Here is a 6,117-nt window from a genome sequence, read left to right as displayed (position 1 = left end):
AAAGTCTAATATGCCATCTTATAAAATCACAAGGGCCTGACATGATAGTGCTGACTGGTTAAGATCCCACATGCACTTTGTTATTTGCACAGTTATAACCACAGAGCACACAGAAAGTTGATAAAGTCAAAACAGAAGCTTTGTATTACCTTGAGGTGCCTAGTTGATGGTCTTTACTGCCACCTGCATTTAAACCGGATACTAGTAAGTATGCATGGCATATTTCATTTAAGGTCTTTTCTCTATAGCACTGTTCAGCGGTTTTATTTGTATGGGCCAAATATTTTGCAAAACTTTGCCTATCAGAATCAGAGTAATGTGAAACTGTATGTGTTTCGCAGACTCGGCGCACCACCTGACTCGAAACATTTGGCAGTTTGAATCTAAAATAGAACACAAGAGAAAATTTTGTAGAAACATTTATATAGATGTGTCTCCATATATAGTACAAAGGAAATTCCTCAGTTAAACCTATATGTGAACGCTTGTAAATTACCTTTTTTGGTATCGCCGCAGGTCATTAGAAATGTTGAATAACTTTCTTCCTGTTGTGGACAAAAAGAAAATATCCTCGGGGGAATCGTCTCTCACCAGTGTTGGTCTTATAGTGTCGTAGTACACCTTGAACCACTAGAAACAAAACAATATAATCTCTATGCATTCCAACACTTGTCTATCATTTCAATACAAATTTATTATAACTTACCCTTTCTTCCTCTTCCGTGAGAGCAAAAGTGGCCACTTGCCGTGTCGCAGTTTTGTGATTCTGTACGCCAATTATAATTAAATCTAACTGAGTATCTCCACTGACATACCTATGTCGTACTCTTCCTTTCCATTCAGAGACCTAGCAGAAAGTGTTATTGTAGAGAATAATTCACTGTGTTAACATGTTGACATTTTACCAAAGTCTTTATGGAAATATTTACTTACTGTCATATTTTGAACCACCCCTGGTCTCTGCAGGTGCTTGAGCACTAGCAATGCTTCAAGGTAATAAATTATATCAAGTTTTATGTTATCATCTGCTTTGTGTTGTTTAGCAACATTAAGGGCCTTTAAAAATGACTCCTTAGCAACATATAATATTTTTCTGCATTCTTCTGGTGTTTTTAGTTTGCCGGTTATGAAAGCATACCTGTAAGTAAAGAAAAAGTTAATTCTTCTAAAAAGCTGGGGGCTGATAGGAAATGTCACTATAGCTCAGGAGATATTACCTTCTCTTGACGACTTCCTTTGATATACATTTGCTTAATCTTCTCTGGATATCACTAGTGGCATCAAGGAAGTGACGGCAGTCATTGCATAAAGAAGCATTTGTATGAAACAAGCTAGTGCTCTTTATCTGGAATTTTACGAACCGGCGCACATGCTTAAGGTAATTAAACACGGTCTGGTGAGTTACTATAGATTTTAGTTTGTTAAAAAACTGATTAGTCTTTTGGAGGTCCTTCACAAATTCCAGGTTTACTTGTCGTGGATTCATGAAGTAAAGGAACCTCGCAATATCTTCTACCTAAAAAGGACGAAAAAAAATCAGATGTTTAAAAGATGAGAGGCATATAAGCAAAGAAATCTACAGGCCTAAATAAGCTGCAGTAGACATGTTAAACTCAAATAAAAATGATGGCTAACCTGCAAAGTAGAAGATAATAAGAGTTTTGTAGGTTCTTTACCTCGTGCTTGTACCTAGTCAGTTCCAAAGTATTTTTAAGGTACTCTGTGTACTCTTTTAGAAGTGGGGTGGTCAGTGTATGCCTCTGGTACAATCCAGCCTTTTTCATTTTTATTCTTGTGAGGGCTGTCCATTTTGTATTTGATGCTCTTTAATATTTTCAAAAGAATAATTACATAGTTATATAGGGTTGAAAAAAGAGTCCATTAAGTTTAAGCCTTTAAAGTAAACCCAGAACACACAACCTATTCTGACTTCTCTATATACTCACATACGTAAACTATATATACCAACATCAGTACTAACTATAGACATTGGTATCACAATAGCCTTGGATACTATGCTTGTTCAAGAACTCATCCAAGCCCCTCCTAAAGGCATTAACAGAATCTGCCATAAAAACATCACTAGGAAGGGCATTTCACAACCGCACTGCGCAAGGTGAGGTCTTACCGGGGACCTATAAAGAGGCAAAACTATGTTTTTATTAGGGATGCACCGCATCGCGGATTTGGTTCAGGATTCGGCCGAAACCTGGCTTTTTTTAAGGATTCGGTTTCGGCTGAATCCTAATTAGCATCCAGAAAGGGTTAAATTGTCAGGTGAAAAAAACGTGCTGTGATTTTTAACCCCTTCCGATCCTAATTACCATACGCTAATTAGGATTTGGATTTGGTTCTGAATTCGCCCAAATCCTCCAGAGTGGGTTTGGGGGTTCAGCGGAACCCAAAAAAGTGGGTTTGGTGCATCCCTAGTTTCTAATTCTTAAATCAATGCCCTTTTTTATACAAGGCAGCACGTTATTTTCTTTAGTAGCCACCGAATGACATTGTCTGGAATTAGACAACTTGTTATACATAAAAAATCCCCAGATACTTCTCAATTAAGTATAGCCCCAACACACTTCCATTTTGCTGCCCAGTTTTCCAATTTGGTAAAATCGCAGCATCCTGCATGGAACAATTTAGTATCATCAGCAAAAATAGAAATGGTACTTTCTATGCCCACCTCCAGGTCATTAATAAACAAGTTAAAAAGCAAAGGCCAAGGACTGATTCCTCCAGTACTCCACTAACAAAACTGGCCCAATTAGAAAATATTTCATTTACCACCACTCTTTGTAATCTATCCTTCAGCCAGTTTTTTATCCAAATACAAATATGTTCTAGGCCAATATTCCTCAATATCTTCATTAACTTTGCGTGGTACTATATCAAATGCTTTAGCAAAGTCTAAGTAGATAACATCCACTGCCATTCCAGCATCAAGGTTCCTGCTCACCTCCTAATTAAGGGCAACTAATAATTGACATGGTATATATTAAAATATAAGAATAAGTATCAATTATAAAAATACAAGCAAATACATTACCTCCTTAAGTCTAGATCATGCTCTTTGTAGTTGCCAGCACCCATACTTTCTGCTTCTTCTAAACCAACTGGCACAGAATGGGAATCGTCTGAACAAATAGACTCATTATTGTTTATGGAAGGTCCAGGCACCACTTCCCTTCTCTCCAAGCTGTTAGAATAAGCACAACATATTAAACAAATCAAATATTTGATCTGTCAAAGATTGTTAACCAGCTCAGGGTTAAAAAAAAACGTCATCTTGATATACTAGATTCCTCCATGTGTTCACCCCCTCCCTTTCCCTCACAGCAGTTGCTCAGCCAAACAATTTGAAAGTAGCAAGAAAGTAGCTCCCTGACATCTGTATTGTTACTGCTGGTTGATATCCAGCCATACAGAAGTTACATTTGCACAAGAGGTCCCAGAGGTAGGCACTTACGATAATGATGGTTACTCGATACTTGGGTGCAGTCCTCCAAATACCCAAACAAATGGACCGCTATGCTCATGAAGGATAAATTTTTATTGGAAGTATAACAGAGCTGATGTTTCAGCTGTTGTCCCAGCCTTTCCCAAAGTTATAAATCAACTGAACATTTAAGCCTAAATACAAAGTGTGGTGGGAAATCTACAGATGTAATGTGAAATCGTGAAATCTACGTGTCTCCACCAGGTGAGTATCATCAAAACAAAAAACTACAAAAAAAAGTAAAAAATGCAACTAATAAAAAATCTCAAAAGAGCATAGCTGCATACTGCTTATATCGTAATACAAGTGTATCAAATAAAGTTGTGTGTTGTTCATATACCTCAACCTGTTAAAACTATGGGTAGTTCCTGTATCTCATGGATCATAACTTGAACCTAGCGTCTTTTTTCATTCTCAATCTGCTGGATCTTTATGCATACATAAATACTAACGTGAAATAAAGAAGTGAAATAAAACACAAGGGGGAACTCACACATATTGGTGGATCATAGGGATCTTGCTTCCGTTCTAAACCACCCCACAGTGTATACCCACAATGTAGCCTATTGTAGACGTACTCAATACAGGGAACCTAAATTATATCTATGCAGGGTCTGGGGTAGTCCTCGGGGCAATCATGATATTTGTCTTAATCAGTCCGATAATTTAGGAGGTTCCGTTTAAATATTCGGAAAGGATTTTTTACTGTGCAAGCTGTGAAGTTGTGGAATTCCCTCCCCAAGTCGTGCTGGCTGATACATTATATAGCTTTAAGAATGGGTGGATGGCTTCTTAGCAAGTGAGGGAATACAGGGTTATGGTAGATAGCTCTTAGTACAAGTTGATCCAGGGACTGGTCCGATTGCCATCTTGGAGTCAGGAAGGATTTTTTCCCCTCTGCAGCAAATTAGAGAGGCTTCAGATGGGGTTTTTTGCCTTCTTCTGGATCAACTAGAAGTTAGGCAGGTTATATATAGGCATTATGGTTGAACGTGATGGACGTACGTCTTTTTTCAAACTAACTTACTATGTTACTATGTTGCTATGTTAACACGGGGGTATATATCTATCAGGGATTATTTACATTAAACAACCAACAGAAGAAGAAAAAAGAAAAGCACCAAAAAAGGATACGACAACCAAAAAAGGTAGAGAAACACAAATATACATGACAGCAATAACAGATACCCCACTGTAAAAGCATCAGTTCCTGCTTTTTATTGGGTTTCCACAAGGAGATTGCTTTCTTGCTGCTAATAAAGTATGAATTACTTGGTCTGAAAATCCCTCCCATTTCCATAACCTGGTCTCAACATCCAAGCCGTTAAATTCAGCTTGTGTATGTTTTGCACTTGCGCTGGACCTTGCGAGAGAAGATCGGAAGGTTTGAATTATCTCTGCAAACCACGCTCTGCGTGGCCACCATGGAGTAATGAGGATTGTAGGAACATTTCCTCTTCTGATTTTGTGTAGTAGTCGCGGCATGAGTGGTACTGGGGGAAACGCATATGCTAGTCGGCAGTGCCATGGACTGGTGAGTGCGTCCACTCCCTCTGCTCTGGGGTCCTGAACTTTTGACAGGAATCTTGGGAGTTGGGAGTTGAATCAAGATGCCATTACGTCGAGACATGGGAGACCCCATTTGTTTACTATCTGTTGAAATATCTGTGGTTTGAGTCTCCATTCTCCTGGGTCTAGTGTTGTGCTAGTGTGAGATAGTCTGCTTCCCAGTTTTGAATGCCCAGGATGAACACTGCCGATAAGAGTACGTGATGAATTTCCACCCAACTCATGATGCGGGATACTTCTTGGAGTGCAGATGCGCTCCTCGTTCCCCCTTGAGGATTCAAGTAAGCCACGGTGGTGCTGTTGTTGGATTGAATTCTTATGTGTTTTTCTTTCATGGAGTTTTGCCAATGAAAGAGTGCATAATAGACTGCTCTCAGTTCTAATACATTGATGTGGAGTTTGAGTTTGTGGTGTGATCATGTTCCTTGGCATACCTGTGGTTGCCAAGTCGCTCCCCATCCTGCTCGACTGTTGTGACCACCTCCTGGATCGGATGGTCCCAACTTTTGCCTTTTGTGAGATTGGGAAGATGTATCCACCAAGAGAGACTTTGCTTTACCTTGTTGGATAGGTTACATAGTTTCATAGGGTTGAAAAAGGATCAGTGTCCATCAAGTTCAACCCATCCAAGTAAACCCAGCACACCTAACCCACATCTACCAATCTATACACTCACATACATAAACTATAAATACTAGTACTAACTGTAGATATTAGTATCACAATAGCCTTGGATATTTTGATTGTTCAGGAACTCATCCAGGCCCCTCTTAAAGGCATTAACAGAATCTGCCATTACCACATCTCTAGGAAGGGCATTCCACAACCTCACTGCCCTCACCGTGAAAAACCACCTACGCTGCTTCAAATGGAAGCTCTGTTCCTCTAATCTAAAGGGGTGACCTCTGGTGCGTTGATTGTTTTTATGGGAAAAAAGAACATCCCCCATCTGCCTATAATCCCCTCTAATGTACTTGTACAGAGTAATCATGTCCCCTCGCAAGCGCCTCTTTTCCAGAGAAAACAACCCCAACCTCGACAGTCTCACCTCA

The sequence above is a fragment of the Xenopus tropicalis genome, chromosome 7, assembly GCF_000004195.4.
Source record: "Xenopus tropicalis strain Nigerian chromosome 7, UCB_Xtro_10.0, whole genome shotgun sequence".
Classification (NCBI taxonomy): Eukaryota; Metazoa; Chordata; class Amphibia; order Anura; family Pipidae; genus Xenopus; species Xenopus tropicalis.
This window is presented reverse-complemented; position numbering follows the sequence as displayed.